The sequence below is a fragment of the Capricornis sumatraensis genome, chromosome 13 (assembly GCF_032405125.1).
Source record: "Capricornis sumatraensis isolate serow.1 chromosome 13, serow.2, whole genome shotgun sequence".
Classification (NCBI taxonomy): Eukaryota; Metazoa; Chordata; class Mammalia; order Artiodactyla; family Bovidae; genus Capricornis; species Capricornis sumatraensis.
Genome location: NC_091081.1, coordinates 63,934,689 through 63,948,320, shown reverse-complemented (window position 1 = coordinate 63,948,320; position 13,632 = coordinate 63,934,689).

Genomic DNA, 13,632 nt, shown 5'->3' with positions numbered 1-13,632 from the left:
ACTCATGCAGTGTTTTTCTCTGGCTATCATTTTAATATATTTTAAAAATCACAGTTTAAATGTAAAATAAAACGACTTGCACCTAACTAGGTATCTACTAACTTACTTATTTAGCTCTGTTTCTCCTCAAATTGGTTTATATCCCAGAGTGAATTAATTTTGCAAGGTTTAAAGTTCAAAATCAGCAGGATGGTGCCAATGGCCATCTTGCTTTCACATGTTACATTTGTGGTCTGCAATTCTAAAAACGCATGCTTTAGTAGCATGTCAGACAAATGTAGCAAAAGATATGGACCTTCTGTTTCTGAATGAAGGCTCTTCTGAGAAAAGGCCCTGGAGGTCCCAGTCGCAGTCCCTTTCATTCTGAATTAAATATATCTGTGAGAGTGTTTAGCATCTCTTCAACAACAACAGAAAAGAGATATTGATATCTAGGCAGCAGCACAATTCCAGTTTCTGGGCTGTCTTTTTGGTGATTTGTATTGCCTGATAATGAGGACAGCTGATGTCAGAGTACTTGCTGTAGGCCAGACACTTTACTATGTACAGCAGCTTCATGAGGCAGATATTGTTGTTTGTTTGAAAGATGATGCAGCTAAGGCACAAATAACTTGTCCACATTCACAGCTAATAAGTGACAGAGCTGGGATTTGAACCCAGGCAGACTTGTGTCCAGAGCCTGTCCTAACCATTCCATGGTACTCAGTTCAGTTCAGTCACTCAGTCGTGTCCGACTCTTTGTGATCCCATGAATCGCAGCATGCCAGGCCTCCCTGTCCATCACCAACTCCCAGAGTTCACTCAGACTCATGTCCATTGAGTTGGTGATGCCATCCAGCCATCTCATCCTCTGTCGTCCCCTTCTCCTCCTGCCCCCAATCCCTCCCAGCATCAGAGCCTTTTCCAATGAGTCAGCTCTTCGCATGAGGTGGCCAAAGTATTGGAGTTTCAGCTTTAGCATCATTCCTTCCAAAGAACACCCAGGACTGATCTCCTTTAGGATGGACTGGTTGGATCTCCTTGCAGTCCAAGGGACTCTCAAGAATCTTTTCCAACACCACAGTTCAAAAGCATAAATTCTTCGGCGCTCAGCTTTCTTCACAGTTCATGGTACTATCTCTCCTCAAATCATGACATTCTGTACTCAGATGAGGGAAACTGACGCCAAGACGATATGACAAAAGCCTGTCAAATATCGGAGGTGGGGGGGAGTCGTAAGTCTTTTGGCCTTCTCCCTTTTCCTTCTCTTCGTTTTGAAACCTCTCAAACTATTATCAAATAGCCAAGAAATTGGAGATATGCCTCTGAAGTACTTAGCACAGTGCCCGCACACAGCTAATGTGTATTTAATTTTTGCTGTTGTTTTGATGACAGTGACGGCTGAGTTAGCATCTGGGTGCACGTGGATGTCCATGTACTACCTCAGGTGGCTCTTCACTGAACCTGAGAAGATAAAGCTTGGGTCAGAGATAAATACACAGCTATTTCCCATCTGAAAACCAGAGAGTTCTGCCCAGGATCTTAAAGTACATGTAGTTCCTGACAGGAATGTGTGAAGGGTGGTGGTTTCTTTCTGCCTTACAGGGGTTTGGCTTGTGGGGCTGGGGCTGGGGGAAGCGAGCCCTTCTCCTGGAGCCTCTGTGCAAATGTTTGGGGGCCCTGTGCACCTCCATTTCCTCCCTTCTCTTTGTAGAAACTGCAGACCCAACTGAGCTCCCACTGGGTTCTTAGCTCTAAGTGTGGACACTCAGGAGCTCAGTCATGTCTGACTCTTTGTGACCCCATGGATTGTAGCCCGCCAGGCTCCTTTGTCCATGAATGCTGGGGTGGTTTGCCATTTCCTTCTCCAGGGGATCTTCTCCCCACAGGGATCAAACCCATGTCTCTTGTGTCTCCTGCATTAGCAGGCAGATTCTTTACCACTGCACCACCTGGGAAGCTCTAAGAACATCTCCTTTATCTATCTCAGTTGTCCAGGGAGTTGTCAGAGCCTAAACCCCGCTGCTACCTGATTTCACGTCCCCATTCAGAATTTGAGGGGCTCTGTTCAGATCTCAGCATTCCCTGAGCACCTTTGGGTGCAGAACAGTTGTTAGCACTATTTCATTCATCTGGTGTTTCCCACATATTCTGAGTCATCAGAGGCACCAGGGACCTGTTTAAAAACAGATTCACAGAGATTCTGGAGACTCTGAGTCAGCAAGTCTGGGATGAGGCCAGGAACACGCCTGCCTGACAAGTACCCCCAGGTGATTCTGATTAACCAGAGTTTTGGAAACACCAATCTGTGTTGTGGGTTAGGAATCTGGTCCATTGAAGATGATGGGATAGTCCTCCGTACATGAGGTGTGTTTGGGGTTATTCTGTTAGTGCTGAGTTGCGAGGGGTACAAGGGAAATGAGGTCCTTATTCAGGTAGTTTACCACTTTGTGTGAATGATCTGATACGCAAGTAAATATTAAGGAATGGAATTAACCATTATTGATAACATTATGCCTAGAAGGAAAATCTGTTCTGATTTCCAAATTACCAATTTAAATTGGTATCTAACTTACCTGCCTGTAAGTTTGAAGGACAGTGGCACTCCTATACATGTAAAATACTGATTTTAGGTGTTTTTAGCTTGCTTCGTCTAAAAATTATATTTTAAAACACAAATATAAACCCTTCTGGAATAAGATTTTATTCACCGCCCCCCCGCCCCCCCCGCCCCTCTGTGAGATGGTGGAAATTTTTTTCCATTCGTATTCTTCTATTTTCATTTATTCTTCTGATTTGTTTCACAAGACATTACCTCCCCTCCCCCCAAAGAAAAACAATGTCTTGCTTGAGGAGAACAGATAAGTTTGAGGTTATTCCTACAGGGAAATCCCTTTGTTCTTTCCTCTACTTTTTACCCCTTCTGATTAAAAGCTGGGAAAGTACTGTGTGAAGGACTGTGTAGTAACTGACTGATTAACATGGCAGTAACACATGGTATTGCTTCAGCAGTATGTGAACCGTGAACTTCCTGATGTTCAAGCTGGTTTTAGAAAAGGCAGAGGAACCAGAGATCAAATTGCCAACATCCGCTGGATCATGGTAAAAGCAAGAGAGTTCCAGAAAAATATCTATTTCTGCTTTATTGACTATGCCAAAGCCTTTGACTGTGTGGATCACAATCAACTGTGGAAAATTCTGAAAGAGATGGGAATACCAGACCACCTGACCTGCCTCTTGAGAAATCTGTATGCAGGTCAGGAAGCAACAGTTAGAACTGGACATGAAACAACAGGCTGATTCCAAATAGGAAAAGGAGTCCGTCAAGGCTGTATATTGTCACCCTGCTTATTTAACTTATATGCAGAGTACATCATGAGAAACCCTGGGCTGGATGAAGCACAAGCTGGAATCAAGACTGCTGGGAGAAATATCAATAACTTCAGATATGCAGATGACACCACCCTTATGGCAGAAAGTGAACAGGAACTAAAAAGCCTCTTGATGAAAGTGAAAGTGGAGAGTGAAAAAGCTGGCTTAAAGCTCAACATTCAGAAAACAAAGATCATGGCATCCGGTCCCATCACTTCATGGGAAATAGATGGGGAAACAGTGGAAACAGTGTCAGACTTTATTTTGGGGGGCTCCAAAATCACTGCAGATGGTGACTGCAGCCATGAAATTAAAAGACGCTTACTCCTTGGAAGAAAAGTTATGAGCAACCTAGATAGTATATTCAAAAGCAGAGACATTACTTTGCCAGCAAACGTCCATCTAGTCAAGGCTATGGTTTTTCCAGTAGTCATGTATGGATGTGAGAGTTGGACTGTGAAGAAGGCTGAGCGCCGAAGAATTGATGCTTTTGAAGTGTGGTGTTGGAGAAGACTCTTGCGAGTCCCTTGGACTGCAAGGAGAACCAACCAGTCCATTCTGAAGGAGATCAACCCTGGGATTTCTTTGGAAGGAATGATGCTGAAGCTAAAACTCCAGTACTTTGGCCACCTCATGAGAAGAGTTGACTCATTGGAAAAGACTTTGATGCTGGGAGGGATTGGGGCAGGAGGAGAAGGGGACAACAGAGGATGAGATGGCTGGATGGCATCACTGACTCGATGGACGCAAATCTGAGTGAACTCCAAGAGTTGGTGATGGACAGCGAGGCCTGGTGTGCTGCAATTCATGGGGTCGCAAAGAGTCGGACACGACTGAGCACCTGAACTGAACTGAAGACATGGTAAAATATAGTGGGGGACTTTTATGTGGCTCTATTAGATATCCCATAAAAATGTTTTAAGGACTTAGCACTCAGATGAGTAGAAAAGGAGATAGAGTTAAGCGGGGGCTCTGCTGAGTTGGGTTAAGTCACTCAGTCATGTCTGACTCTTTGCAAACCCAGGGACTGTAACCTACCAGCCTCCTCCATCCATGGGATTTTCCAGGCAAGAGTATTGGAGTGGGTTGCCATTTCCTTCTCCAGGGGGCTCTGCTATGCATAACTAATTTCTGCCTGGCTCTGTTGGCATCTGAGAAGCACTGTTGAGGTGCTCTGCCACTTCCCTGCTGATGGTCTGGCTCCTGTGACCACTATATGGGCACGGATGCCTCCTTGGAGCTCTCAGGATGTTCAGCTGGTGGTATCTCAGGGAACTCCAGGCATCCTGACTCCGTAGCTGGGATTCTGTACATCTGCATTATATGAGGGCTGTGGTTGGTGGAATATCGTGAGCAGTCCAAATAATCTTAGCATAGTTTTTCACTTAGCTTATTGAACAGGCTATCCACTTACATTTTTGAAAAAAATATGCAAAAAGTTATGCCTTGGGAAGGCTCACTTCTGCTTCTATCCCCCATCTGCCTTGTCCTCTCCTCTCCCCACTAGAATAACTGCTTTTATTAGTTTCTCTATATTCTTCCAGAATTTCTCCATGCAAGCTTAAAAATATTCTTTTCCCTCTATTTGCTATATATATAATTTCTGGATTATCTTGTTTATCCTTTAATTTCCTCATTACCCTTTTTTTTTATATATGATCAGAGTGATTACTTTCATTATTTTTCTGTATGTATTTTAAACCAGTTTCTTTTTTATTTCTGAAAGCGAAATTAGCCTTTTTTGGTGGGGGGGGGATCAGAGAATGCAATTGATTAGGGAAAAATGAGATTAATTAACCTCGAAATGGATTGTTAATTTGAGCACCTTCTTAAATGTTTTTTTATCGTCAGTGCTTTGATTTAGATCCATTTTAAATATAAGCCTCCCAAGAGATGAGGAAGCTTTTCCTGTATTGAGAACGAAAAAGGGAGGAGGTACTTCTGTTAAATGTTTTGTAAGAACACAGTGTAAGTTAAGTTTGTTTACAAGTGGGCATTTTCTGCCTTTTATCTGGATATCCTGCATGCAGAACGTGAATTACTTCCTGACGTGGGAGGAGACTATTACTGATACAGGGCTGTATTTGAATTTCAGTGTGGAACATTTTACTCTGAGAGAGTGACTTCATTAGCTAAATAAATGCATGTGATCTGGAGGTCTGCTTGGTATTTTAACTTCACATAACTACCTTGAGTGCAGAGTACAATGTAGAGTAATACTCAGACATTCGAGTGAAGCAAATGTGGATATTTCAGTTATTTTTTTCCTGGTTGTCAGTATGCTTGAGACCAAAGATTGGTACTGAATTAGTATAGAAATGATGAACGTAAGCATTATTTATGAGGGTAGACTCAGAAACTTAATCATTGAATTACACAGCCTGCCAGTATAGTTTAATAAAAGTACATTGAAAAGCTTTCAACCTTGCAAAGTATGTCATCAGATAGTTCTGATTATGAGATTAGTGTATATTTCATCATAAATTTCAAACTTGTAAAGTACAGAGGATATAAAGAAGAAACAGTATCACAACCTGGAGTGTGCCTGTTTCCCCCTTCCTCCTTTTTTGCTAATATGTATTGATCTATCTGGGGCTTCCCTGGTGGCTCAGATAGTAAAGAATCTGCCCCAAATCCGAGAGACCTAGGCTCGATCCTTGGGTCAGGAAGATTATCTATCAGTATAACACTAGATAGCATTTTAAGAGAACAGTGGTATCACTGTCTTTATATCATTTTTTGTCCTGGTCTTTTAAAACCTAGCTATGTGAGAATTTCCGCCAGGCCGTCGACATCTAGAGGCTGTTTTAAATAGGAGAAGCATTGGAGTGCATCTCTCTGACAATGTCTCACTTTGCTTTGGCTTCCAAGTGAAGTCCTTATGGTGTTTCCAGGGGCCCGTGTGTTCACACAGAGTTACCAAGTAGAATTTTTTTTTCTCCTCCTGCTTCCTACGGTTTCTTCTCTGTGTTTAGTATTTGTGAACTCACCACTTGGACTCATATGAGTAGTATTTAGGAGAGGATGTGTTGGAGTTCTATCCATTAGACCAGTGGATTGTTAAGTGTTTGTTCTTATCCTCATCTGCTGGAAAAATTCATCATATTTTACTAAGATTGTTTGCCCACAACGACAGTTCTCTGAGTCTACCACAAACAGACTGTTGAGTAGAAAGATAGTTGTCTCCTTCCTTATCGGTTCTTTAATTGTGGTGTTTCCTGTTATACTGATAAATATTATGTTGCTATTTTTCCTCTGAAGTTATTTCTCTTTTCCCCTTAAAAAACAAACAAACATCTCCCTTCCCCATTCACCAGAATGGCGATTAGATATCTGTCTCAAGATTTCTCACCTTGGCGGGTGCCTGGTCTTGGCAGCCTATGGGGTTTGTTTAGATTTGGCTCACCAGAATTTAAAAACAAAGGTCTGTCAAATATCTCTTGCTGCAGCTTTGGTTCTTGTTTTGTGAAAGGGTGAAGATTAACCTTGTTTCTTTTACTCTAGGTGTTGGATGGTTTAGCTGAAACATTAATAGTCTATGGACAAATAGGGGGACCGGGCAAATACACCCATGGTAATGGTGGCAGGGGATGAAGGTGTAAAATGAGTGAGAAAAATGCCCGAGTGCCATTAGCACATTTCACACTCCACTGCATTTAGGAATCTAAATATTGCTTGTAAATCGCAAAGTCCTCTTAATAATTATGTTAACATCGACTGAATAACTTTTGTAGCTTACATTTCTAGGATACTTATTATGGTCTGGTTTCATTAATACTCAGAATAACTGTGTAAGAGAGACATGTCACCACCTCCACCTCCATTTTACTAAGTGGCACAGAGAGGTAATTTGCCGAGTCACAAACTGGTATGTTGTTGAGATAAAATATGGTAAAGGTTTAGTTCAGTTCAGTCGCTCAGTCGTGTCCGACTCTTTGCGACCCTATGAATTGCAGCACGACAGGCTTCCCTGTCCATCACCAACTCCCGGAGTTCACCTAAACTCTTGTCCATCGAGTCGGTGATGCCATCCAGCCATCTCATCCTCTGTCGTCCCCTTCTCCTCCTGCCCCCAGTCCCTCCCAGTGTCAAAGTCTTTTCCGATGAGTCAACTCTTCACATGAGGTGGCCAAAGTATTGGAGTTTCAGCTTTAGCATCAGTCCTTCCAAAGAACACTGTGTTTAAACATCTTATGAGAATAACTTTAAGTTTTGTGAACTTTTGTTCATTTTAATATTGAAAAATTTCTGAATTTTGCTAGGGTGTGACAGATATTTTCTGCTTTATTCGGGTTATTTTTTAATCACTGTGCCACTAGCCCAGTGGCATGACCCATGGAGGTGAATTAGCAGTGCATGTGACAGTGTTTTTGTGAATCTGCAGAGAATTAATAAAGCTTGTGTGGTTCTTTGAGCTGTACTGATGAAAGGTAATCTCGTCTCTAAATTAAAGTCTTTTTGTTAATGGTTCCCAGCTTCTGGTCTCTCTTCTTTTGCCAGACATTCATGATCAGTGTCAGAAGAGAGATAATATAGGAACAAATTTAATTTCAGGCTTATTTTTATTTAGTGGTGTGTTTTAAGGGGGCATTTTCTCTTCTTGGCTTTCCTTCTCTCCCCATGCTTGCTGTATTTAAATACTGTAACACTGTAATATACTATCTCAAGCTTATGCCCCCAAGGAAATGGCCTAGTTTACTTGTTAGTGATGGAGGAGGAGAAGCAGAGATGAGAGTAACTGGTTGATACTCCTAGCACGTTTAGCTGTATAAATGGAAAATACGTTTAACCATGTAGTGATTGCTGGTGGCGGCAGCTGTGAGAATTGGGACCCTAATCATTAACTTCATTCAACAGTTCTCAAAATATGATTCCTTGGCCAACAGCATCAGCATCTCCTGTGAACTTGCAGGAAATGCCAAATCTTGGCCCCACCCCAGGTCTGCTAAATCAGGATCCCTGTGGATGGGCTCAGCAATCTGCTGTGAACAGCCCTCCAGGTGATTCTGAATTTGTGGTTTGAGGACCGATGTCTGCACTATCAGCTGGCCTGGGGCCAGAGGAATGAAGGTACATAGACACCTGTAGCCTGTGCTTGGCAGTGACTGGGGCTGCAGAAGCTTGATTCCCAGAGGGCTGAGCTTCTGCCTCTGGAGCAATTTGGGTTTTTGAACACACGCTTCATTACCATACACTGAGAACCTTGCTTTGAAGTGAAGTGAAATCGCTCAGTCGTGTCCGACTCTTTGCGACCCTGTGGACTGTAAGGGTCCTGTAAGGACCAGGTTCCTCTGTCCATGGGATTCTCCAGGCAAGAATACTGGAGTGGGTTGCCATTTCCTTGCTTTAAGAATCTCTGAATCCTGCAGGTCTGTGCCTTAGAGGCATACTCGCTAGCTGGCCTGTTTGGAGATTAATAACCTGCTCCCTGGGCTTGTTCCTCTTCCTCAGGCTAAGGGCAGCCTCTCTGATTTCCCTTTTCCCAGGAACGTTAAACAGCATCTACAGAGGGGGGAGGTGACTCACCACAATCACAGGGTAGGGATGGACTTTCTAAACAAAATCTGAGGGGAGAGGATTATTCTTTCTAAATACTGATTACATAAAGTCCCCATTTTGATATTTTAGTGAGTGCCTCCTAAAGGAAAAACGTAACTAAGAAAACTTGAGGCAGACACGGGGATTTTACTTGTGGATGGGACGGACACGTTTGAATAAACATGAGAACACTATATAAGCATGAATGTATCGAGTGCTTGGTGTTCTGTTGCTGGCGGAGGAATCCTGGTTTGCTTTACCCAATATAATTCAGCTTTTCCATTGATTATTTTCTTATTTATGGAAGTTATCCATAAATTAGCTGTTAGTCCTGTATAATCCACTGTAATTTGGAGAGGTCAGAGATAATTGAAGCAGTTTGATAATGGCTGCAGAGCATAATAAAGAGAGAAGCTGTGTGACGTTGAATAAATTACTTAATCTCTCTGTGCTTTTTTCCTTGGTAGAATGGGCATTGTGTTAATGGTTGTTGTGTGGATAAAATGAGATATATAGAACAGTACCTGGCCCATAATGAACAAGAAATAGAGGTACTTTGGACTGGCCCTTACGATTTGTTTTTAAACTTTTTACTTTTTCTTAGCATATTTTTAAATTGGAATGTAAACAAAGTTAAGACTTTGAAATAAAGGATTGGGCTTAAATGTAGGTATAAAGGGTTGGACTTAATTATCTGATTGGATTCTTATAGCGTATGGTCTTCTCAGGTGGTAAAGTATCTGCCTGCCAGTGCAGGAGATATTAGAGATGCGAGTTTGATCCCCGGATCAGGAAGATCCTCTGGAGTAGGAAATGGCAACCCACTCCAGTATTTTTGTCTGTCCATGGACAGAGGAGCTTGGTGGGCTACGGCCCATGGGGTTGCAAAGAGTTATACATGACTGAAGTGACTTAGCACGCATGTAATGAGTATGCTTGTGTTCTGGTTAATTGAGTTTTCTAGAGGGCTAATAGGTTCGGAGAAGGCAATGGCACCCCACTCCGGTACTCTTGCCTGGAAAATCCCATGGATGGAGGAGACTGGTAGGCTGCAGTCTATGGGGTCGCTAAGTCGGACATGACTGAGTGAGTTCACTTTCACCTTTCGCTTTCATGCATTAGAGAAGGAAATGGCAACCCACTCCAGTGTTCTTGCCTGGAGAATCCCAGGGACGGGGGAACCTGGTGGGCTGCCGTCTATAGGGTCGCACAGAGTTGGACACGACTGAAGTGACTTAGCAATAGCAGATAGTTTGGTTTGGTAATTGGGGTAGTTGTGGGACTTCAGGATTACTGTTGTAGATACCATGATAATTCAGTTCTGAAAATCTAGAATATTGGATTAACTGTATTCAGCATGTTCTTTAAAAATGGTGTTTTGATTACATTTTGATGTTTTGATGTTTTTCCTCTTTTCAAACTGTGAAGTAAAAGTGTTAGTCGCTCAGTCATGTCCGACTCTTGCAACCCCAGGGACTGAAGCCCACAAGGCTTCTCTGTTCATGGGACTCTCCAGGCAAGAATACTGAAGTGGGTATTCCATTCTCCAGGGGATCTTCCTAACCTAGGGATCAAACCCAAATCTCCTGCATTGCAGGAAGATTCTTTACCGTCTGAGCCACTGGGGAATCCTTTTTTCAGACTGGGATCAGATAAAATCACATTAGTTAGGGATTTTGGTTTGTTGAGTTCCAATAAGTTGATTTTATTACACACATAATTTCAAATCTAGAAACCTCTCAAGTTACAAAAGTGAATTTGTATGTTGTTGTGAACTTGTAATACCTTTCCTCTTATAAACCATGTTTCCAAAGCATGACCAGGCACAGGGTAATGTAATGTAAGCCTGTTCAACCTGAAAGATAGATCCCCTGACCAGCAGTGCCACAGGGTCCAGGGTCTAATCATCACGTGAGAATTTGCTGTGGGGAAGAGAATTATAAATGACAACCAGGATGTAAGATCAGTCGTTTGTCTTCCCAACCTGTTCGCTTAAGCTGTGTGACCCCGGCTTCTTCTATAGCATGGATGATCTGAGTTAGGCCTCCAGAGACCTTTTTTAGGAGAGGGGAGGATAGACAATGATTTCGTGGTAGTAGGATGTGTGAGTGAGAGGCTTTGGAGGCAGGGAACAGGGTGGTTTCTAGGGTGTGCGGGTGATGGGACGGGGCACGTTTTAGGTCTTGTGCTTATTAGCAGAGTCTCGGCTGCGGGCACATATTACCCCTGAGAGGTCCAGGCTGGGTCGGAGAAGCTGAAGCCTGCAGGGCCATGTGGGGCAATTGGCAACTATATGCGGAGCATTTCAATCTAAGTGTTTATAATAGGCCGCTGCCGGTGCCACTTTTAAATTTTTTCTAGGAGGATTTCAATGGATAAGGGTCAGCAGTTTTATCAGTTTTAAAAGCCCCCTTATTATAACAGTTATATGTATTTTTGGTTTTACTTACCTCTGTTTTATATGAGCATGCATTTACATTTGATTACTGTTGTAATATGGTGTGTGTGTGTGTGTGTGTGTGTGTGTGTGTGTGTGTGTGTGTGTTTTAAATAAACAATATGTAAAGCATGAAAGATGCTCAGCATTCTCTGGAAAAGGATCTGAGATGTTTATAGAATCCAACAAGCTTTTGGTAAAGTACATGTTTTTAAATCATGTTGAACATGTAAAGAAAAGACAGACTTGAGCTTGTTAAAAAAATTACTCCTGTCAAGTCCCATGTAACTTTGCCTGTCAAACAAGACTTGAAAATGTTTTCCCCAAGTGGCCATGTCTTAACAATTTATGTCCTTGAGGGAGTTCCTTGGAAGGAACTAAGTTCTGGGAGGTCACATTTTTCTTTCAAGTTTGATTTCCAAAGGGAAAATGAACTTCTGGTTTTTAACTTGAACTTTGAAAAAAAAAAAAACAGTGAAGAGCTTTTTGAACTATGCAACAATTGTGTTATATGGAGCTGGGCTTCCCTATCTCTGCAGCTAGAAATGAATCTTGACAGTTTCCTTTGTAGCTATAAAAATAGAGGGAGAAAGAGAAGAAGAGGTAAAAAATGCTGAGTCTGAGAAATTATTCTAGCCACTTAAACCTTTGCTACATAAATGTCTGTTTATATTAATGGGGTAAGACCAAATAACAATAATCTTTTTTTTTTCTAATGAAATATTTTATCCCCTGGGAAATCAATCACTTTGCAAGCTTCTCGTTGAAAACATATCAATAGAAAAAATTTAACATTTGTCGTAATTAGGAAATGTACAGTTTTGACAAAGAAATTCCAGTTAAAGTGGCATATTCAGGTTTTTTCTTGATTATTTAGGCTAATGGAGAAGAGGTAAATGGACTAATCTAGAAATATTTTTGCTTTATTAAGTCCTTGAAAATGAATGTATTTCATGTTTTGAGAGTCATAACGTAGTACTTTAAGTTGAGCCATAGTGAATATCTGTTTGGGGAAGAATTGGAAAGGATTCTCAATTATTTGACTGCTTGTGCATGGGTGCTTGTCATGTCCATATCCAACCACTTTGCAACCCCGTGGACTGTAGCCCGCCAGGCTCCCCTGTCCATGGGATTTTTTCAGGCAAGAATACTGCAGTGGGTAGCCATTTCATCCTCTAGGGGATCTTCCCCACTTAAGGATCAAACCTGAGTCTCCTGCATTGCAGGTGGGTTCTTTACCTGCTGAGCCATCAGAGATACCGCTTTTGTTCACCTGTTTTTTTCTGTAACCATTTAATACGAGAAGTAGAACACATTACCTTTCAAGTGGCCTCGCAGATCTAGACAAAGCTGAAGTATCCTATTAACATACTGTGGGTTTTAATTGTCCTCAGTCAGAGATAATAATTAAATGGTTTCCTTTTTAAGTCTTATTGTTGGGTGGTCAGATGAATAACTGTGAAGGGGAAAGAAAATCATGAGGTGGAGGCAGTGATAAAATTCTTTATTGGCTAAATAGTTACTGCAGTACCTTGACAGGTAATGTATTGTCCTTAGCATTCAAGGATGTAACTGCTTTGTTGTTGTTGCTGTTGAGTCGCTAAGTTGTGTCTGACTCTTTGTGACCCCATGGCCTGTCATATGCCAGGCTTCTCTCTTCTGCACTCTCTCCCAGAGCTTGGTCAAATTCATGTCCATTGAGTCAGTGGTGCTATCTAATCATCTCATCCTCTGCCGCCTCCTTCTTTTGCCTTCAGTCTCCTAGCAGCAGGGTCTTTCCCAATGAGTTGGCTCTTCCCATTAGGGGCCAAAGTATTTGAGCTTCATCAGCAGTCCTTCGAATGAATATTCAGGGTTGATTTCCTTTAGGATTGACTCCTTTGATCTCCTTGCAGTGCAGGGGACTCTCAAGAGTCTTCTTCAGCACCACAGTTTGAAAGGATCAATTCTTTAGTGCTCAGCCTTCTTTATGGTCCAACTCTCACATCTGTATATAACTACTGAAAAAACCAGGAATTGCTAAGGGACTGTTGCTTTGACTTTTCCCTATGGCTGTGGCAGATTTATGGTGATTGATTTCATGTTGGGTACATTTCCTTTGATGATGAGCTGGCTTTATGGCCATGGAAATGAGCAGTGGGGATTGGCTCATGTGAAAACCCATGGACATGGGTAGCCATTCACGTTTTTTAAGAAGTTTACTTGCATAATCATGCTGGTTTTGTGATTTCATGATTTTTTAGTTTTGGGTGTTATTACTACCTATTGACCTCTTCAGATGAGGATTTAGCTCTTTCCCTTCCTTC